Source organism: Syzygium oleosum, unplaced genomic scaffold, assembly GCF_021117445.2.
Source record: "Syzygium oleosum isolate NSW1041296 unplaced genomic scaffold, Sole_v2.1 Sole_v2.53, whole genome shotgun sequence".
NCBI lineage: Eukaryota > Viridiplantae > Streptophyta > Magnoliopsida > Myrtales > Myrtaceae > Syzygium > Syzygium oleosum.
Genome location: NW_026607537.1, coordinates 1056553 through 1080437, shown reverse-complemented (window position 1 = coordinate 1080437; position 23885 = coordinate 1056553). Strand labels below are relative to the sequence as shown.

The 23885-nt window shown below is 40.0% G+C and overlaps 2 pseudogenes; both read left to right on the top strand.

Moving 5' to 3' along the window:
- Nucleotides 1–5593: 5593 nt before the first annotated feature.
- Nucleotides 5594–22867, top strand: LOC130136880 (mechanosensitive ion channel protein 8-like; annotated as a pseudogene).
- A 787-nt stretch (nt 22868–23654) lies between these two features.
- LOC130134629 (mechanosensitive ion channel protein 8-like) overlaps nt 23655–23885 on the top strand; it is a 36625-nt pseudogene continuing 36394 nt past the window's right edge.

Genomic DNA, 23885 nt, shown 5'->3' with positions numbered 1-23885 from the left:
AAACAAATGCACCCTAAAATATTTGACATTAATAGTTTCGTCATATATTGACACATGGCGAAATTCCATCTCTTCCCATAAAGTCAAAGGCTGTCATAATTGGATTCGTAGATCCTAAATCACTATCCTGGCCTGTGTATTGGAGGCTTAGAAAATAACTGTGCAATGAATGACGCAAGCTTCTTCTACGGCTTTGGCACGATAGAGAAGGAACGTGAAGATAGCATTGATTTAAGCTAAAATCTTTTGGAATTTTTGAAAGATATTATGTTGCAAATCGCCGCGAACGATGAGGATTTCAATTCAAATAATTCTCGATAAATTAGTTTTTTTTCCAAAGTTGCTGGCATTAGGAGTTGGTGCTTTTGTGTTCCAAGTGGAATTTGGCCCAGTTTGTCAGCTTGCAATTTAGTAGCTTCCATGTTATTCTTGGCACGAACTAGGATTTTATGATGTGATTTGCTTGAAGTTTCGAAATCGATTTTAAATGCGAGCAAGGGATGCTCTCAAAGCTATTGCTTAAGAGATTTAATCATATTGGGACATTTATAATGCAAATCCCCAAATTTACGAAAAATATAAAAGATTTGATCATATATGCTTTGAAATACTTAACTTAGATAGACAGGTAAAACTCGAACAAACAAATAAATACAGACATCCGTATAACTTCTTACTTTGTATATCTTTGTACTAGTAAATTTCATCACTGCACGACAGGAAATTTACATTTCCATCTTTACTAAGGGAAATTTGAAAAATTTGTATCCAATCATTTTCTTAATTCAAACTTAACATTTTCTTGAATTTTTCAATAAATTGTCTTTAATTTCCATAACTCTCTAATTCATTTGGAAAAAACAACGTAAAAACAATCGAGCGCGAGAGGACTAATCAATCTTTCTAACCAACTTCAATGCCACAAATTTACAAACTTCTTCTCCTTGACCGCTAATCTCTTAAAAGTTTGTCGAACACAATATACAAAGTAGACACAAATTTTGGCAATCGCCCACCAAAACAAATCAATTGCTTAGAAATCCCTGAGATTGTCCATCTTTTTCTTGTGACGTAACTAATTTACGCACTAAATGGCCAGTCGAGCCTGTTGAATCAAGCCTAGAGTTCGTAGCTAATTTCGTAACTAATTTCGTCCCTAAACAATATTCATCGCAGAGTTCGTCGCTAAATTCGTTCCAAAACAATGTTCGTGGCAAAAGTCAATTTTTCATGGCAAATTAGCGACGAACTTTGCCACGAATAAATTCATCGCAAATTACTGACCAAAAAAAAAATTCGTGGCAAATTAGAAACGAATTTTGCCACGAATAATTAGCGATGAATTGATTTCGTCGCTAAATTTTGCGACGCTGAATTGGCGACGAAATTTTTTTCGTTGCAAATTCATTTAGCGACAAATTTTGCCAAATTTTTTGTGGCAAAATTCGTCGCTAAAACCTAATTTTTTTGTAGTGCAAAAGCACTAATTTGAAATGGAAACTCTCACAAATTCCGGTAAGTGGAATATTTTTAAATATGAAGCATGAAAAAATAAATTAAATACTAAAATATAGATAATCACAAGTCGAAAAATATCATAACTAACTCAAAAGAAATAATTAATAATGAATTAATAGACAAAAAAAAAATTACCCTGTTGATTCGAATCTCATAGATGAAGGTATGCAAGGACCTAAAAAAAATTACAAGATCAATCTTAGGATCACATGAGCCAAAGCTAAAGTTAAAATAAAAAAAGGATTTTCGATCAAATTCCATATTAAGTTTATTTTTGAGTTACTAATGTTGCAATTTAAAACCCTTTGAATTTACCTTAAATCTTTTTATTTTTAATCGGTCAAACGAGTCTCTTATTTTTGAGTCATTCAAACTCATCTATTCAGTTGAATTGCGAAAATCAAGGGAAATCGTGGTGCAAAAGATCCGGCCAGATAACCGCTCGGAAGGAGAGATTGGAGGGGAGGTCACGAAAACGATATCCACTCCAGTTCTCATCTGTGCGCGGCGTTCTTCTGCCGTTACTCCACCGCAAGCTTCTTCACGCCAGTCATCCTCCAATACACACTCAAATCTCCATCCATCCCCGTGATCATCATCTCCATCAAGTCTAGTTCTCAGAATCTCATCGTGCTCGCTTGACTAATAATCGCGATCAAAATTCCTCCTGAGCAAGGTAACACTCGAAACGCTCTGATTCGGTTATTTTGCAGACGAAAGGTTAGTTTGAAGTCAGATGTTGATGTTTTGTGTGGAAAGCGATTAGGGTTGGAACTAATTTTCATTGATAGGAATTAAAACCTTTTCAAGAAATACTTTGGACCGAAATGTAAACTTAGTATTGCATATGGAATTGTTTTCCACGATGCTCACCATTTTGTTCGATTAAATGCACGAGGTAGATCTGTGGCAGTGACTATAAGCTCCATTGGAAACCAATGCGGCATATCCTAGATGATTCTGTTAAAAGAATGTTGATTACTGGATCTGTTTGCTAAGTCAATTGACTGTCAATCCAGAATTTCTTTCACATACCGGTCGATTTGATTTCCATTACATTTTGTCGTCCTCGAGTATGTTACTGATTCCTTGTTTTCGCTGTTGTTGTATTTGCATGGTTCATGTTAAACGGTGACCGTTTGCGATAAAACGGCCGGAGCTGAGATCGTGCTCTTCCTTGTGAAGGTTTCACTGCTGTCTCGGTAAGTCATCGGTGATTCCTGTTGGAATTCCAGTCCGGCAAATGGTGAGGGCGTAGTTCTTGCTATACAAATAAGAAATCGGCAAAGGAATATATGGTTGATATCTTGACGTTCTGGTATGATGAGCTTTGAGTTTTGACAATCTGGTGTAGTGAGCTATGTTTTTTTTGGATCTGTGTATTCCCAGTTTGTCTTGAAGAAGAGGATGAAAGGAATACGCCCAAACAAATAAAAAAAAAAAAATCAAAGAGAAAAGAAAGAAAAAAGAAAAAAAAAATCATGGGTTTAATCTGTTCATAATAAAAGATGAGCTCAGTTGAGTTTTTTTTTTTAACACGAGCTTGTTACGATTTTAATTGTGTTTCGGTTTGGTTTGGTCTTTAGAAAGTTTGCGCTTAATTTCACTCAAGTAGGTTTGGGCTGAATTAATATTTTTAGTGAATGATTCTAGATAGATTGAAAGGGCCTGATTTAAGATTCCAAATTTGCATCTGTGGCCCAGACCCGTAGGATCATATCAGCCCATATCCGAGCCTGGCCTGAGTCCTTGTTTCCAGAAAATAAAAAATAAAAAAAATCCGAAAAATAAAAAATTTGAAAAATTGTTAAAAAAGTAGACCTGATTAGGTTGTTAGATTTTAGTATTAAAATTAATCTATTTTTGTTTAGTTATAGTTTAGGAATTAGGGAGTTTTGATTTTCTCTAATTTAAATATAGGAAAATTAGTTTATTTAGAAAATTGAATTTGATTAGAACTTAGCTCATGGGAGTTGCTGTCCCAGGGCTCAATAACGAGGTCATGTAATATTCTTTGCCCGACTTGTATCGGCTTATTGTTATCGCACATTACTTTTTACTCTCCTCTTATTATCTCTTTTGATGTGTTTGTTTTAGCCTTCTATGTCGTATCCTTGATTGAGTTTATATTATTTTTTTTAGCCTAGTTGGATGGTTTGGCCAGACACTGGAATCATAATAAACACATAAACATTTGTATGGACACTTAGCGGGGCGAGAACCTTAGGATTCATAATTTCATAAAAAGACTGGCATTTTAGTTGACATATATAAGCAAGTTTGAGTACTGAAAGGGCAATATGATCAAGTCCTCGATCCTAGATCTCGGGTTGTGTAGCAAGTGAGGTATACTCCCATACTTCACTTGGTTCTTAGTCGACCCCAATAAACTAGTGGCGACTCCTCACATAGAATTTTAATAGGGTTTGAATCTATATGAATTTCCGATCGTAGTGCGAGTTAAGGTTTGAGAGAACTCGAACTGATTGTGGACCATCGGTCTTTGTTTGGGATTACCTCTAAACCCATATATCCCCCGACACTTGTCGCGACCTCTCAATAAGAAGCTGAAATTGGATATGGTCTCATGAGCGCATGCTCACAGAGCTATAACGGCAAAGAAGAGGAATCGAGGTTACATGCTACAATTAGTAACGAAGCCAATTAGGAGAACCTTGCTAATGGACTTCAAGTGGGATCGACGATACTGGAGCTTTAGATAGGACTTAATCTCCTTGCAGTTCTCGGCTACAGGACAGAGCCAAAGAGGTGACGTACACATTGACGGAAAAACTCAACAAGGAAGAGTTCTTTGCCACGATTTTCGGTTGAAATGACAAGAGGAATCTCATAATGCTTTGACTGAGGAGATTAGCACTGGCGACAAGATTTGAACCGAAGATGGAGCACTTCGAGACTCTCGACCAAGAAAACAAAGCAACATAGAGTATGCTCGGCAGGTGATGAAATCACCTCCAAGCGATTAATGACATCTGAAAGATGATGAAAAAGAGCAAGAATCTTGTAGATACCTCCCGAATCTCCTTTTTCCCCGAGAACAAATTTCTTGAGTTGCTTTCAATTTTCTCTTAGTTGTGAACTCAAAAATATCATCTCCCCTTCTAACGAGCAAAATTCACCTTTATATACTTCTATCCATACAGTTAGATGAGAGAGAAAGTTTGTAATCCACGTCTTTTTGTGCATGTACTCAAACCTCGGCGTCCATAATCTTTGCTCAACTTTCTCCTTTTCACACGGCCCTTCGTCTCCAACATTTTCAGTGGGCCTAGTTTTTATTTTTCCAGGATATGGCTCAGCAGGGATCTAGATACGCCTCATTATTGTAATCTTTTTAATTTTTTTGTTTTACTCTTTCACTATCCTGATGATCTCTAATTGTGTCATTGTCGTGGCCATATTAAGCCTTTATATTACGGTAGACTTAACTATTCAAGAAGAAGCCCCAAACTTTATCTTATCTATCAATTTTGGCATCATCTTGCAAAATTATTTTAGGAGCTGAATACTTTGCCTTGCTACAATTCAAAACTACTCATTCTACATTAATCCATGCCGTGTCTTTCCATCTATGCTCTCTTTGTATCTCTATCAGCTCTATAACCTTCTTAATCACTGGTCTTGTTTTTTTATTGGCCTTTTGACTTGCTGTTTCTATGTCGAGTACATATACCTAGAGGACTTGATGCGATTTATGCCCAAAGATTAGGCTGTTAAGACAATGAGTCCATTTGAAAGAATATCTGAGAGCCAGAAAATTAGCAAATCATCCTTAAAAAGACTGGGTGGTAAAAGATCGTAGAAAGTGTCTAGCGTTGTTATCTTGACTCATTTAGCACTTGATTGAAAGATTGGTACAAGTAAAATGAGGTCGTGTATAAAAAGAAGGAAATAATGACAATATAATTCTAAGGTAAGTCATGGGATGCTGGTATATAATTAAGTAATAACTAATTGTGACCTCATCCAAGGTCATTCACAACTAACCAGCCAAAAAGTACACAATGCGCCACAAGTAGGATCTCTTAGCCTTTATGTCTGGGATTGCATTTAGATGGTGCTTGACCTAGTGGTCCTGCTTAAGTGGGTGAGTTTGATCTTTATCATTGATGCACTAGTCTGTAGCCTCACCATTCCACATCTTAGGAAGAAGACTTTGTGGAAGCTCATGCTGCAGAACTAAGAGGTAATGGTGTTGGTGTTGATATGTGGGAGGTTGGTCTCTAGTTAGGACATTAGGATCATTGTGTTCTTTATTGAGAGGATCTTTGGTGCGTGGAAAAGGCTTCTCTATTTAATTTATGAGATGAGGAAAGCAGTGCAAAATTGTTTGTGGTTTAGGCTGGTCTTGCTAGCATGGCACTTCTTGTTTGATAAAAAGGTTGAGAGAGAGACTAGTAGTAAGAACCTTCGGTTAGTGACCAAGGTCATGGTGAGTTTCTTGGTTGGCACTATTATTTGGCTTGCGAAGACTCTTATAGTAAAGATCTTGGCATCTTCCTTTCACGTGAGCACCTACTTTGATAGGATTCAGTAGGCTTTGTTCAATCAGCATGTGAGCAAGACACTTTCAAGCCCGTTAGTCAAGATGAGGAAAATGGAGGAAGAGAAGGAGAATATTGCAGTCGAAGCTGAGAAGTTGCAGAAGGCGATGGCTATGATACTTCCCAACCTTAATGCGGCTTAATAGCCAGCAAAAGGTAGTGGGTGAGTGATAGGTATCTGGAGAGTGCAGAAGAGTCCTAAAAGAAAGGAAAGGGGGATGAGGGGATCACAATCGATCACTTGCATAAACTGAGTTCAAAGAATGGATCTCCCTAGAATATAAAGAGGCTAATGAATTTGGTGCGGCATGGGAACCTCACGACACTGGATGAGCAAATATCTGGGGATGATAAATCTACGAAGCAAATAAATAGCGAAAGTGAGGCCACGGCAGCGCCGAATGAAATTTTCCAGAGTGCGGCTTAGCAGGATCCAAGTACGCCTTTAATATTGGGATCCTTTAAATTTTTTTGTTCTACTCTTTCACTGTCCTGATGATCCCTATCCATATCGTTGTTTTGGCCACATTAAGCCATTTTATACAATAGGATAAACTATTCGAGAAAAATCCCCAAACTTTATCTTATCTATCAATTTTGGCATCATCTTGCAAAATACTTTTAGGAGCTGAATAGTCTGCTCTACACTCTCCCACTACCATTCGCTGGCAATTAAGCCGCATTAAGGTAGAGAGGTATAAAGCCCTTGCCTTCTGTAGCTTCTCAACTTCAACTGCAATCTTCTCCTTTGCTTCTTCCATTTTCCTCATCTCGACTAACGGGCCTGAAAGTGTCTCGAGCACATGCTGATTGAACAAAGCCTACTAAATCCTGTCGAAATAGGTGCTCACGTGGAAGAAATATGCCAAGACCATGACTATAAGAGTCTTCGCAAGCTAAATAACTATGCCAACCAAGAAACTCACCAAGATCTTGGTCGCCAACCGAAGGTTCTTGCTAGTGGTCTCTCTCAACCTTTTTATCAAATAGGAAGTGCCATGCTAGCAAGATCAGCCCCAACCACAGACAATTCTGCACTGCTTTCCTCAATCCATAAATCAAATAAAAAACCATTTTTCACGTACCAAGGTTGCTCTCAATAAAAAAACACAATGATTCAGATGCCCCAACTAGAGACCAACCTCCCACATACCAACATCAACACCATTTCCTCCCAATTCCGTAGCATGAGCTCCTACATAGTCTTCTTCCTAAGATAAGATATGGTGGGGCTACAGACTAGTGCACCTATGATCAAGATCAAGCTCACCCACTCAAGCAGGACGACCGGGTCAAGCACCGTTAAAATGCAATTCTAGACACAAAGGCTAAGAGGTTCTAATTGTGGCGTATTGTGTACTTTTGGGTTGGTCGGTTGTCAAGAACCTTAGATGAGGTCACAATTAGTTATCACTTAATTATATACCTGCTTCCCATGACTTACCTTAGAATTATATTGTCATTCTTTTATTTTTTTTATATACAAACTAATTTATTGATAGTCAGCGACAGAAGGCTGAACTGCTAGAGTTTCCTCGTGATTCGCATTATAGTTGTGTATAATATTTTAGGCTAGTAAAGAGGATGGTTGGTGAGCCAGGCCCCACAGATCCACGTGGATGGTCCGGGATCACGCTGACTACTTCTGTGGATTTCAAGAGAAGTGGTCCTTGCAGCTTGTTTTATATTGATGGTTGTTTTCTCATTTTCCCGAATAAGAAGCGCTGGTTGGTTTCAACGTGAGGTGGGGCTTGGTCATTTTTACACGTATCCTAAAATTAACCTCCTAAAGTGCTTATAAAAAGGTGCGGATTCCTAACATTCCATATCACTTCAATACCAAAAGGGAAAAAGAAAATCCGCGCTCACCTATTCCCCTCTTTCAATACCCAAAAAAAAAAGTCGGCGATGGACTACCTCAAACGAAAGAGAAACACAAATGAGAAAAGCTGGCAGGATTCCATACATAAGAGCCTCATGGTTAGACATGGCCACGATTCGGAACTGGCGGTTCCGGTTCGTGGCCATGTGTGAACCGAAACTGGAACAACTCCTAGCAGTTCCGATTTCGAACCATTTCGTAATTTAAAAATTAAAAAAATAATGAATTATAAAATTATGAAATAATGAATTATTCAATATAAATTGTAATCAAAATGTAAATTGTAGGGATAATCGGTTCCCGATTCGGTCCGGTTCCACTCGGAACCAGTAAGATCGGTCCCTCAATTTTAAAAAAATCGGACCGGCAAATCATAGTACCGGGAACCGGACCATTGGTCCGGTTCGGTTCTAGGCGGTCCAATGGAACCCTTTGCTCTTAACTAGCAAAAGATCGTAGCTACAAAAGGCATACAACTTCATATGCTCATGGTTTGGCTTGGGTTTTATACACAACCCCTTTGATGGTCTCTTCATTCCCATTCAATATGGGACTCTTGGCATTTACATGAAGACAAGTCAAGAGTCACGCAACAAAGGTGTTCAAGGCAAACCGAGAGTCCCACATCGAACGGGAACAAAAAAGCATTAGAATCATTGCGTATAAAGTACAAGCCAAGCCTTGTAATTAGAGTGCAATGCACCCAACCTAAGTATTGTAATTAGAGATCAATGCACTTACAATACATGGCAATTAGAGTACAAATTGTTTTATAAAAAAAAATTAAATAATGTTTTTTTATTAAATTTCATTATTATTATTTTTTTAAAATAAGTTGGAACTGGAATTGGGCCCGTAGGCTACTGGCCGGTTTCGGTTTCGAACCGCGGGCTCGGGTTTGACCGGGCTGGTTTCGGGCCGAAACCGGCCTGTGGCCATGTCTACTCATGGTGGCGGCCATACTGTTGGCCACCATGGCTTTCCAAGTCAATATGTCCCCACCTGGTGGGGTTTGGCCGGATGACTTGAAAAAAGGCCAAAATGGTACGATACATGCTGCGGGTATTGCAGTCATGGCCTACAAATTCCCCTACAAGTATAAATTTTTCGAAATATGCAATGTAATAAGTTTTTTTGGGTCCCTCAGTTTGATTGTATTACTTATAATCGGTCAATATGTTAAGCGACGAATCGTCACGGGGATGGCCATGTGGGTGATGGGGGCTTCCTTTCTCTCGGCGACAGGGGGTTTTGATATGGCCATTCCAGTATTGACCGGGGACAACAAAAGCGAAACCGCATATCGAACAGTTGGGGTTGTAGTAGTGGGATGGGCCGCACTGGCGGGGCTTCTTTTGGTGGGTCAGTTGTTGTTTGCCGTCCGGAGATTTTTACAATGGGTCAATTTCCTCCCCTTTTTATTACGAGTCCTAAGGCTGGTGGTAATCGAATTCCCCAAGTTTGTTTACCGAATGTTGAAGAAAACGAGGCCGGAGGAGGAGATTGTTCTTGAAATTAGTTTAGTGGTTGTTTAGTATAGTATCTATTATATATGTCTATGTACTTGAGAAAAATAATAAATAAAAAGATGTTTATCTATGTTTCGGCTTCCAAAAAAAAAATCATTTGAGCTGATGACTGGTTGCGTGAGAATCGGTTCTCTTTGGACTCGGACGCATTTCTATTCGGTCTTTGCTCGTTATGGCTATTATAATGTCATTATTTTATTCTTTTTATATACGACCTCATTTGACTTATATCAATATTTCAATCAAGTGCTAAAAGAATTAACACGCTAGATACTTTCTACGATCTTTTACCGCCGAGTCTTTTATTTTGGCTCTTAGATGTTCTTTCAAATAGACTCATTGTCTTAACAGCCTAATCTTAAGATCCATGCATTTGAATGGATTGACTGTCAGCGAGGGAAGGCTGAACGGCTAGAGTTTCCTCGTGATTGGCATTATAGTTGTGTACAATATTTCGGGCTAGGAAAGAGGATGGTTGGTGAGCCAGCCCCCATAGATCCATGTGGATGGTCCGGGATCACGCTGACTTCTTCTGTGGATTTCAAGAGAAGTGGTCTTTGCAGTTTGTTTTATATAGATGGTTGTTTTCTCATTTTCCCGAATAAGAAGCGTTGGTTGGTTTCAACGTGAGATGGGGCTTGGTCAGTCCGTTAAAAAATTCTTTTTCATTTTTACATGTATCCTAAAATTAACCTCCTAAAGTGCTTATAAAATGGTGCGGATTCCCCACATTCCATATCACTTCAATACCAAAAGGGAAAAAGAAAGTCCGCGCTCTCCTATTCCCCTCTTTCAATACCCAAAAAAAAAAGTCGGCGATGGACTACCTCAGACGAAGGAGAAACACAAATGAGAAAAGCTGGCAGGATTCCATACATAAGAGCCTGATGGTTAGACATGGCCACGATTCGAAATCGGCGGTTCCGGTTCGTGGCCATGTGTGAACCAGAACCGGAACCGCCCCCAGCGGTTCCAATTCCGGTTACGGTTTCGAACCAATTCGTAATTTAAAAATTTTAAAAATAATGAAATAAAAAATAGGGACCGGTAAATCATAAAACCGGGAACCGGATCATTGGTCGGGTTCGGTTCTAGGCGGTCCAATGGAACCCTTTGCTCTTAACTAGCAAAGGATCGTAGGTACAAAAGGCATACAGCTTCACATGCTCATGGTTTGGCTTGGGTTTTATACACAACCCCTTTGATGGTCTCTTCATTCCCATTCAATGTGGGACTCTTGGCATTTGCATGAAGACAAGTCAAGAGTCACGCAATAAAGGTGTTCAAGGCAAACCGAGAGTCCCACTTCGAATGGGAACGAAAAAGCATTAGAATCATTGCGTATAAAGCCCAAGCCAAGCCTTGTAATTAGAGTTCAGTACACGCAAGCCAAGTATTGTAATTAGAGATTAATGCACTTACAATACATGGCAATTATAGTACAAATTGTTTTATAAAAAAATTAAATAATGATTTTTTTATTAGATTTCATTATTATTTTTTTTAAAAATATATTTTGGAAATGGAATTAGGCCCGTAGGCTAGTGGCCGGTTTCGGTTCCGAACCTTGCCCGGGGTTTGACCGGGCTGGTTTCGGGCCGAAACCAGCCTGTGGCCATGTCTACACGTGGTGGTGGCCATACTGTTGGCCACCATGGCTTTCCAAGTCAGTATGTCCCCACCCGGTGGGGTTTGGCCGGATGACTTGAAAAATGGCCAAAATGGTACGATACATGCTGCGGGTACTGCAGTCATGGCCTACAAATTCCCCTGCAAGTATAAATTTTTCGAAATATGCAATGTAATAAGTTTTATTGGGTCCCTCAGTGTGATTGTATTACTTATAATCGGTCAATATGTCAAGCGACGGATCGTCACGGGGATGGCCATGTGGGTGATGGGGGCTTCCTTTCTCTCGGCGACGGGGGCTTTCGATATGGCCATTTCAGTATTGACCAGGGGACGACAAAAGCGAAACCCCATATCGAACAGTTGGGGTTGTAGTAATGGGATGGGCCGCATTGGCGGGGCTTCTTTTGGTGGGTCAGTTGTTGTTTGCCGTTTGGAGATTTTTACAATGGGTCAATTTCCTCCCCTTGTTATTATGAGTCGTAAGGCTGGTGGTAATCGAATTCCCCAAGTTTGTCTACCGAATGTTGAAGAAAACAAGGAGGGAGGAGGAGATTGTTCTTGAAATTAGTTTAGTGGCTGTTTTATAAGCACTTTAGGAGGTTAATTTTTGGATACGTGTAAAAATGACAGAGAATTTTTTAACAGACTGGCCAAGCCCCACCTCACGTTGAAACCAACCAACGCTTCTTATTCGGGAAAATGAGAAAACAACCGTCTATATAAAACAAACTGCAAGGACCACTTCTCTTGAAATCCACAGATGAAGTAAGCGTGATCCCGGACCATCCAAGTGGATCTATGGGGGCTGGCTCACCAACCATCCCTTTCCTAGCCTGAAATATTGTACACAACTATAATGCCAATCATGAGGAAACTCTAGCCGTTCAGCCTTCCCTCGCTGACAGTCAATCCATTCAAATGCACGGATCTTAAGATTAGGCTATTAAGACAATGAGTCTATTTGAAAGAACATCTCAGAGCCAGAATAAAAGACTGCGCGGTAAAAGATCGTAGAAAGTATCTAGCGTTGTTATCTTAACTCTTTTAGTACTTGTTTGAAATGTTGGTATAAGTCAAATGAGGTCGTATATAAAAAGAATAAAATAATGACACTATAATAGCCACAACGAGGAAAGACCGAATAGAAACGTGTCCGAGTCCAGAGAGAACCGAATCTCTCGCAACCAGTCATCAGCTCAGATGATTTTTTTTTTAAAGCCGAAACATAGATAAACATCTTTTTATTTATTTTTTTTCTCAAGTACATAGACATATATAATAGATACTATACTAAACAGCCACTAAACTAATTTCAAGAACAATCTCCTCCTCCCGCCTCGTTTTCTTCAACATTCAGTAGACAAATTTGGGGAATTCGATTACCACCAGCCTTAGGACTCGTAATAAAAAGGGGAGGAAATTGACCCATTGTAAAAATCTCCGGACGGCAAACAACAACTGACCCACCAAAAGAAGCCCCACCAGTGCGGTCCATCCCGCTACTACAACCCCAACTGTTCGATATGCGGTTTCGCTTTTGTCATCCCTGGTCAATACTGAAATGGCCAAATCAAAAGCCCCCGTTGCCGAGAGGAAGGAAGCCCCCATCACCTACATGGCCATCCCCGTGACGATCCGTCGCTTGACATATTGACCGATTATAAGTAATACAATCACACTGAGGGACCCAACAAAACTTATTACATTGCATATTACAAAAAAATTATACTTGTAGGGGAATTTGTAGGCCATGACTGCAGTACCCGCAGCATGTATCGTACCATTTTGGTCATTTTTCAAGTCATCCGGCCAAACCCCACCGGGTGGGGACATACTAACTTTGAAAGCCATGGTGGCCAACAGTTTAGCCACCACCATGAGTAGACGTGGCCACAGGCCGGTTTCGGCCTGAAACCAGCCCGGTCAAACCTGGGCCCACGGTTCGGAACCGAAACCGGCCAGTGGCCTACGGGGCCCAATTCCAGTTCCAAATTATTTTTTAAAAAAATAATAATGAAATCTAATAAAAAAATCATTATTTAATTTTTTTCTAAAACAATTTGAACTCTAATTGCCAAGTATAGTAAGTGCATTGATCTCTAATTACAATACTTGGCTTGGGTGTACTGAACTCTAATTACAAGGCTTGGCTTGGGCTTTATACGCAATGATTCTAATGCTTTTTCATTCCCATTCGAAGTGGGACTCTCGGTTTGCCTTGAACACCTTTATTGCGTGACTCTTGACTTGTCTTCATACAAATGCCGAGAGTCCCACATTGAATGGGAATGAAGAGACCATCAAAGGGGTTGTGTATAAAATCCAAGCCAAACCATGAACATGTGAAGCTGTATGCCCTTTGTAGCTACGATCCTTTGCTAGTTAAGAGCAAAGGGTTCCATTGGACCGCCTAGAACCGGACCCGACCAATGGTCCGGTTCCCGGTTTTATGATTTACCGGTCCGATTTTTCTAAAATTGAGGGACCGGTCTTACCGGTTTCGAGTGGAACCGGACCGAACCGGGAGCCGATTATCCCTACAATTTACATTTTGATTGTAATTTATATTGAATAATTCATTATTTCATGAGTTTATAATTCCCTATTTTTTTATTTCATTATTTTTTAAAATTTTAAATTACGAATTGGTTCGAAACCGTAACCGGAATCGGAACCGCTAGGGGTGGTTCCAGTTCTGGTTGACACTTGGCCACGAACCGGAACCGCCGGTTCCGAATTGTGGCCATGTCTAACCATGAGGCTCTTATGTATGGAATCCTGCCAGCTTTTCTCATTTGTGTTTCTCCTTTGTCTGAGGTAGTCCATCGCCGACTGTTTTTTTTGGGTATTGAAAGAAGGGAATAGGAGAGTGCGGACTTTCTTTTTCCCTTTTGGTATTGAAGTGATATGGAATGTTGGGAATACACACCTTTTTATAAGCACTTTAGGAGGTTAATTTTAGGATACGTGTAAAAATGACCGAGAATTTTTTAACAGGCTGACCAAGGCCCGCCTCACGTTAAAACCAACCAACGCTTCTTATTCAGCAAAATGACAAAGCAACCATCTATATAAAACAAACTGCAAGGACCACTTCTCTTGAAATCCACAGAAGAAGTCAACGTGATCCCAGACCATCCATGTGGATCTGTGGGGGCTGGATCACCAACCATCCTCTTTCCTAGCCTGAAATATTGTACACAACTATAATGCCAATCACGAGGAAACTCTAGCAGTTTAGCCTTCCCTCGCTGACGGTCAATCCATTCAAAAGCATGGAGCTTAAGATTAGGCTGTTAAGACAATGAGCCTATTTGAAAGAACATCTGAGAGCCAGAATAAAAGACCGGGCGGTAAAAGATCGTAGAAAGTATCTAGCATTGTTATCTTGACTCTTTTAGCACTTGGTTGAAATGTTGGTATAAGTCAAATGAGGTCGTATATAAAAAGAATAAAATAAGGACACTATAATAGCCACAACGAGGAAAGACCGAATAGAAACACGTCCAAGTCCAGAGAGAACCGAATCTCACGCAACCAGTCATCAACTCAGATGATTTTTTTTTGAAAGCCGTAACATAGATAAACATCTTTTTATTTATTATTTTTCTCTTGTACATAGACATATATAATAGAAACTATACTAAACAGCCACTAAATTAATTTCAAGAACAATCTCCTCCTCCCGCCTTGTTTTCTTCAACATTCGGTAGACAAACTTGGGGAATTTGATTACCACCAGCCTTAGGACTCGTAATAACAAGGGGAGGAAATTGACCCATTGTAAAAATCTCCAGACGGCAAACAACAACTGACCCACCAAAAGAAGCCTCCCCAGTGCGACCCATCCCACTACTACAATCCCAACTGTTCGATATGCGGTTTCGCTTTTGTCGTCCCTGGTCAATACTGAAATGGCCATATCAAAAGCCCCCGTTGCCGAGAGAAAGGAAGCCCCCATCACCTAAATGGCCATCCCCGTGACAATCCGTCGCTTGACATATTGACCGATTATAAGTAATACAATCACACTGAGGGACCCAATAAAACTTATTACATTGCATATTTCGAAAAATTTATACTTGCAGGGGAATTTGTAGGCCATGACTGTAGTACCCGCAACATGTATCGTACCATTTTGGCCATTTTTCAAGTCATCCGGCCAAACCCCACCGAGTGGGGACATACTGACTTGAAAAGCCATGGTGGCCAACAGTATGGCCACCACCACGTATAGACATGGCCACAGGCCGGTTTCGGCCCGAAACCAGCCCGGTCAAACCCCGGGCAAGGTTCGGAACCGAAACCGGCCACTGGCCTACGGGCTTAATTCCATTTCCAAATTATATTTTTAAAAAAAATAATAATGAAATCTAATAAAAAAATCATTATTTAATTTTTTTATAAAACAATTTGAACTCTAATTGCCAAGTATTGTAAGTGCATTTATCTCTAATTACAATACTTGGCTTGCGTGTACTGAACTCTAATTACAAGGCTTTGCTTGGGCTTTATACGCAATGATTCTAATGCTTTTTCGTTCCTACTCGAAGTGGGACTCTCGGTTTGCCTTGAACACCTTTATTGCGTGACTCTTGACTTGTCTTCATGCAAATGCCAAGAGTCCCACATTGAATGGGAATGAAGAGACCATCAAAGGGGTTGTGTATAAAAACCCAAGCCAAACCATGAGCATGTGAAGCTGTATGCCTTTTGTAGCTACGATTCTTTGCTAGTTATGAGCAAAGGGTTCCATTGGACCACCTAGAACCGGACCCGACCAATGGTCCGGTTCCCGGTTTTATGATTTACCGGTCCGATTTTTCTAAAATTGATGGACCGATCTTACCGGTTTCGAGTGGAACCGGACCGAACCGGGAACCGATTACCCCTACAATTTACATTTTGATTGCAATTTATATTGAATAATTCATTATTTCATGAGTTTATAATTCCCTATTTTTTTATTTCATTATTTTTAAAACTTTTAAATTACGAATTGGTTCGAAACCGTAACGGAATCGGAACCGCTAGGGGCGGTTCAGGTTACGGTTCACACTTGTACGAACAGAACCGCTGGTTCCGAATCGTGGCCATGTCTAACCATGAGGCTCTTATGTATGTAATCCTGCCAGCTTTTCTCATTTGTGTTGCTCCTTCGTCTGAGGTAGTCCATCGCCGACTGTTTTTTTTGGGTATTGAAAGAAGGGAATAGGAGAGCGCGGACTTTCTTTTTCCCTTTTGGTATTGAAGTGATATGGAATGTTGGGAATACGCACCTTTTTATAAGCACTTTAGGAGGTTAATTTTAGGATACGTGTAAAAATGACCGAGAATTTTTTAACAGGCTGACCAAGGCCCGCCTCACGTTGAAACCAACCAACGCTTCTTATTCGGCAAAATGAGAAAGCAACCATCTATATAAAACAAACTACAAGGACCACTTCTCTTGAAATCCACATAAGAAGTCAGCGTGATCCCGAACCATCCATGTGGATTTGTGGGGGCTTGATCACCAACCATCATCTTTCCTAGCCTGAAATATTGTACACAACTATAATGCCAATCACGAGGAAACTCTAGCAGTTCAGTCTTCCCTCGCTGACAGTCAATCCATTCAAAAGCATGGACCTTAAGATTAGGCTGTTAAGACAATGAGTCTATTTGAAAGAACATCTGAGAGCCAGAATAAAAGACCGGGCAGTAAAAGATCGTAGAAAGTATCTAGCGTTGTTATCTTGACTCTTTTAGCACTTGATTGAAATGTTCGTATAAGTCAAATGAGATCGTATATAAAAAGAATAAAATAATGACACTATAATAGCCACAACGAGGAAAGACCGAATAGAAACGCGTCTGAGTCCAGAGTGAACAGAATCTCACGCAACCAGTCATCAACTCAGATGATTTTTTTTTTAAAGCCGAAAAATAGATAAACATCTTTTTATGTATTATTTTTCTCGAGTACATAGACATATATAATAGATACTATACTAAACAGCCACTAAACTAATTTCAAGAACAATCTCCTCCTCCCTCCTCGTTTTCATCAACATTCGGTAGACAAACTTGGGGAATTCGATTACCACCAGCCTTAGGACTCGTAATAACAAGGGGAGGAAATTAACCCATTGTAAAAATCTCCAGACGGCAAACAACAACTGACCCACCAAAAGAAGCCACCGCCAATGCGGCCCATCCCACTACTACAACCCCAACCGTTCGATATGGGGTTTCGCTTTTACAATAGTCCTGGTCAATACTTGAAATGGCCATATCAAAGCCCCGTCGCCGAGAGAAAGGAAGCCCCCATCACCCACATGGCCATCCTCGTGACGATCCGTCGCTTGACATATTGACCGATTATAAGTAATACAATCACACTGAGGGACCCAAGAAAACTTATTACATTGCATATTTCGAAAAATTTATACTTGCAGGGGAATTTGTAGGCCATGACTGCAGTACCCGCAGCATGTATCGTACCATTTTGGCCATTTTTCAAGTCATCCGGCCAAACCCCACCGGGTGGGGACATACTAACTTGGACAGCCATGGTGGCCAACAGTATGGCCACCACCACGTGTAGACATGGCCACAGGCCGGTTTTGGACCGAAACCAGCCCGGTCAAACCCTGGGCAAGGTTTGGAACCGAAACCGGCCACTGGCCTACGGGCCTAATTCCAGTTCCAAATTATTTAAAAAAAATAATAATGAAATCTAATAAAAAAATCATTATTTAATTTTTTTATAAAACAATTTGAACTCTAATTGCCATGTATTGTAAGTGCATTGATCTCTAATTATAATACTTGGCTTGCGTGTACTGAACTCTAATTACAAGGCTTGGCTTGGGCTTTATACGCAATGATTCTAATGCTTTTTCGTTCCCATTCGAAGTGGGACTCTCGGTTTTCCTTGAACACCTTTATTGCGTGACTCTTGACTTGTCTTTATGCAAATGCCAAGAGTCCCACATTGAATGGGAATGAAGAGACCATCAAAGGGGTTGTGTATAAAACCCAAGCCAAACCATGAGCATGTGAAGCCGTATGCCTTTTGTAGCTACGATCCTTTGCTAGTTAATAGCAAAGGGTTCCATTAGACCGCCTAGAACCGGACCCGACCAATGGTCCGGTTCCCGATTTTATGATTTACCGGTCCGATTTTTATAATTAGAGTTCAGTACACCCAAGCCAAGTATTATAATTAGAGATCAATGAACTTACAATACATGGCAATTAGAGTTCAAATTGTTTTATAAAAAAAATTAAATAATGATGTTTTTTATTAAATTTCATCATTATTTTTTTTAAAAAATAATTTGGAACTGGAATTGAGCCCGTCGGCCACTGGCCAATTTCGGTTCCGAACCACGGGCCTGGGTTTTAACAGGGCCGGTTTCGAGCCGAAACCGGCATGTGGCCATGTCTACTCATGGTGGTGGCCATACTGTTGGCCACCATGGCTTTCCAAGTCAATATGTCCCCACCCGGTAGGGTTTGGCCGAATGACTTGAAAAATGGCCAAAATGGTACGATACATGCTGTGGGTACTGCAGTCATGGCCTACAAATTCCCCTACAAGTATAAATTTTTCGTAATATACAATGTAATAAGTTTTATTGGGTCCCTCAGTGTGATTGTATTACTTATAATCGGTCAATATGTCAAGCGACGGATTGTCACGGGGATGGCCATTTAGGTGATGGGGGCTTCCTTTCTCTCGGCAACGGGGGCTTTTGATATGGCCATTTCAGTATTGACCCGGAACGACAAAAGCGAAACCACATATCGAACAGTTGGGGTTGTAATAGTGGGATGGGCCGCACTGGTGGGGCTTCTTTTGGTGGGTCGATTGTTGTTTGCCGTCTGGAGATTTTTACAATGGGTCAATTTCTTCCCCTTTTTATTACGAGTGCTAAGGCTGGTCGTAATCGAATTCCCCAAGTTTGTTTACCGAATGTTGAAGAAAACGAGGCCGGAGGAGGAGATTGTTCCTGAAATTAGTTTAGTGGCTGTTTAGTATAGTATCTATTATATATGTCTATGTACTTGAGAAAAATAATAAATAAAAAATGTTTATCTATGTTTCGGCTTTCAAAAAAATATCATATGAGCTGATGACTGGTTGCGTGAGATTCGGTTCTCTCTGGACTCGGACGCGTTTCTGTTCAGTCTTTCCTCGTTGTGGTTATTATATTGTCATTATTTTGTTCTTTTTATATACGACCTCATTTGACTTATACCAACATTTCAATCAAGTGCTAAAAGAGTCAAGATGACAACGTTAGATACTTTCTACGATCTTTTACCGCCTAGTCTTTTATTCTGGCTCTTAGATGTTCTTTCAAATAGACTCATTGCCTTAACAGCCTAATCTTAAGGTCCATGCATTTGAATGGATTGGCTGGCAGCAAGGGAAGGCTGAACCGCTAGAGTTTCCTCGTGATTGGCATTATAGTTGTGTACAATATTTCAGGCTAGGAAAGAGGATGGTTGGTGAGCTAGCCCCCACAGATCCGCGTGGATGGTCTGGGAACACGCTTACTACTTCTGTGGATTTCAAGAGAAGTGGTCATTGCAGTTTGTTTTATATTGATGGTTGTTTTCTCATTTTCCCGAATAGGAAGCGTTGGTTGGTTTCAACGTGAGGTGGGGCTTGGTCAGTCTGTTAAAAAATTCTCGGTCATTTTTACACGTATCCTAAAATTAGCCTCCTAAAGTGCTTATAAAAAGGTGCGGATTCCGAACATTCCATATCACTTCAATACCAAAAGGGAAAAAGAAAGTCTCCCCTCTCCTATTCCCCTCTTTCAATACCCAAAAAAAAAAGTCAACGATGGACTACCTCAGACGAAGGAGAAACACAAATGAGAAAAGCTAGCAGGATTCCACATATAAGAACCTCATGGTTAGACACGGCCATGATTCGGAACCGGCGGTTCCGGTTCGTGGCGATGTGTGAACCAGAACCGGAACCGCCCCTCGCGGTGCCAATTCCGGTTTCTGTTTCAAACCAATTCATAATTTAAAAAGTTTAAAAATAATGAAATAAAAAAATAATGAATTATAAACTTATGAAATAATGAATTATTCAATATAAATTGTAATCAAAATGTAAATTGTAGGGATAATCGGTTCCTGGTTTAGTCCGATTTCGCTCGGAACCGATAAGACCGGTCCGTCAATTTTAGCAAAATTGGACCGGCAAATCATAGAATCGGGAACCGGACCATTGGTCGGGTCCGGTTCTAGGCGGTCTAATGGAACCCTTTGCTCTTAACAAGCAAATGATCGTAGCTACAAAAGGCATACAACTTCACATGCTCATGGTTTGGCTTGGGTTTTATAAACAACCCCTTTGATGGTCTCTTAATTCCCATTCAATATGGGAATCTTGGCATTTGCATGAAGACAAGTCAAGAGTCACACAATAAAGGTGTTCAAGGCAAGCCGAGAGTTCCACATCGAATGGGAACAAAAAAGCATTAGAATCATTGCGTATAAAAGCCCAAGCCAGGCCTTGTAATTAGAGTTTAGTACACCCAAGCCAAGTATTGTAGTTAGACATCAATGTACTTACAATACATGGCAATTAGAGTTCAAATTGTTTTATAAAAAACAATTTAAATAATGATTTTTTAATTAAATTTCATTATTATTTTTTTGAAAAATATAATTTGGAACGGGAACTGGGCCCGTAGGCCACTGGCAGGTTTCGGTTCCGAACAGCGGGCCCGTGTTTGATCGGGCTGATTTCGGGCCGAAACTGGCCTGTGTCCTTGTCTACTCATGGTGGTGGCCATACTGTTGGCCACCATGGCTTTCCAAGTCAGTATGTTCCCACCCGGTGGGGTTTGGCCGGATGACTTGAAAAATGGCCAAAATGGTACAACACATGCTGCGGGTACTGCAGTCATGACCTATAAATTCCCATACAAGTATAAATTTTTCGTAATATGCAATGTAATAAGTTTTATTGGGTCCCTCAGTGTGATTGTATTACTTATAATCGGTCAATATGTACCCAATAAGTTTTATTGGGTCCCTCAGTGTGATTGTATTACTTATAATCGGTCAATATGTCAAGCGATGGATCGTCACGGGGATGGCCATGTGGGTGATGGGGGCTTCCTTTCTCTCGGCAACAAGGGCTTTTGATATGGCCATTTCAATATTGACCCGGGACGACAAAAGCGAAACCGCATATCTAACAGTTGGGGTTATAGTAGTGGGATGGGCCACACTGGTAGGGCTTCTTTTGGTGGGTCAGTTGTTGTTTGCCGTCTGGATATTTTTACAATGGGTCAGTTTCTTACCCTTTTTATTACGAGTTCTAAGGCTGGTGGTAATCGAATTCCCCAAGTTTATCTACCGAATGTTTAAGAAAACGAGGCCGGAGGAGGAGATTGTTCCTTAAATTAGTTTAGTGGCTGTTTAGTATAGTATCTATTATATCTGTCTATGTACTTGAGAAAAATAATAAATAAAAAGATGTTTATCTATGTTTCGGCTTTCAAAAAAAAAAATCATCTGAGCTGATGACTGGTTGAGTGAGATTCGATTTTCTCTGGACTCGGACGCGTTTCTGTTCGGTCTTTCCTCGTTGTGGTTATTATATTGTCATTGTTTAATCTTTTTATATACGACCTCATTTGACTTATACCAACATTTCAATCAAGTGCTAAAAGTGTTAAGATAACAACGATGGATACTTTCTACGATCTTTTACCGCCCAATCTTTTTAAGGATGAGTTGCTAATTTTCTGGCTCTTAGATGTTCTTTCAAATAGACTCATTGTCTTAATAGCCTAATGTTCTGGCATAAACCGCATCAAGTCCTCTAGGTATATGTGCCTGACATTGAAACAGCAAGTCAAAAAACCGATAAAAAAATAAAACCTGTGATTAAAAAGATTATAGAGATGATAGATATACAAAGAGAATAGATGGAAAGACACAGCATGGATTAATGCAAAATGGGTAGTTTGGTAGCTGGAGAGTACAGAAGAGTCCGAGAGGAAAGGACAAGGGGGAAAAGGGGATCACAATCGATCACTTGCGTAAATTGAGCCCGAAGAACGTATCTGCCTGGAATATGAAAGGGTTAATGAATTTGGTGTGGTATGGGAACCTTACGACACTGGATGAGCAAATATCTAGTGATGAAAGCAAATAAACAGCGAAAGTAGGATGAGAGCAATGGCGAAGAAAATTTTCCAAGATGTGGCTTAGCAAGGATCCTGATATGCCTCATTATTGTGATCTTTTAAATTTTTTTGTTCTACCCTTTCACTATGCTAATGATCGCTAACTGTGTCATTTTCTTGGCCATAATAAGCCTTTATATTACGGTAGACTTAACTATTCGAGAAGAAGCCCCAAACTTTATCTTATCTATCAATTTTGGCATCATCTTGCAAAATTATTTTAGGAGCTAAATAGTCTGTCCTGCTACTGTTCAAAACTACCCATTCTACATTAATCCTTGCTGTGTCTTTCCATCTATGCTCTCTTAGTATCTCTATCAGCTCTATAACCTTTTTAATCACTGGTCTTGTTTTTTTATTGGCCTCTTGACTTGTTGTTTCTAAGTTGGGTACATATACCTAGAGGACTTGATGCGGTTTATGCCTGAAGATTAGGCTGTTAAGACCATGAGTCTATTTGAAAGAATATCTGAGAGCCAAAAAATTAGCAAATCATCCTTAAAAAGGCTGGGTGATAAAAGATCGTAGAAAGTATCTAGCGTTGTTATCTTGACTCTTTTAGCATTTGATTGAAAGATTGGTATAAGTAAAATGAGGTCGTGTATAAAAAGAAGGAAATAATGACAATATAATTCTAAGGTAAGTCATTTGATGCTGGTATATAATTAACTAATAACTAATTGTGATCTCATCCCAGGTCATTCACAACTAACTAGCCTAAAAGTACACGATGTGCCACAATTAGAATCTCTTAGCCTTTGTGTCTGAGATTGCATTTACATGGTGCTTGACCTAGTGGTCCAGCTTAAGTGGGTGAGTTTGATCTTTATCATTCGATGCACTAGTCTATAGCCTCACCATTCCACATCTTAGGAAGAAGACTTTGTGGAAGCTCATGCTGCAGAACTGGGAGGTAATGGTGTTGGTGTTGATATATGGGAGGTTGGTCTCTAGTTAGGACAATATGATCATTGTGTTCTTAATTGAGAAGACCTTTGGTACGTGGAAAAGGCTTCTTTATTTAATTTATGAGTTGAGGAAAGCAGTGCAGAATTGTTTGTGGTTTGGGCTGGTATTGCTAGCAAGGCACTTCCTGTTTGATAAAAAGGTTGAGAGAGAGATCAGTACCAAGAACCTTCGGTTAGTGACCAAGGTCATGGTGAGTTTCTTGGTTGGCACTATTATTTGGCTTGCGAAGACTCTTATAGTAAAGGTATTGGCATCTTCCTTTCACGTGAGCTCCTACTTTGATAGGATTGAGTAGGTTTTGTTCAATCAGCATGTGAGCAAGACACTTTCAGGCCCGTTAGTCGAGATGAGGAAAACGGAGGAAGAGAAGGAGAATATTGCAATCGAAGCTGAGAAATTGCAGAAGGCTATGGTATGATACTTCCCAACATTAATGTGGCTTAATAGCTAGCAAACGGTAGTGGGAGAGTGATAGGTAGCTGGAGAGTGTAGAGAGTCCTAAAGGAAAGGAAACGAAAGGGGGATGATAGGATCACAATCGATCACTTTCATAAACTGAGCCTGAAGAATGGATCTC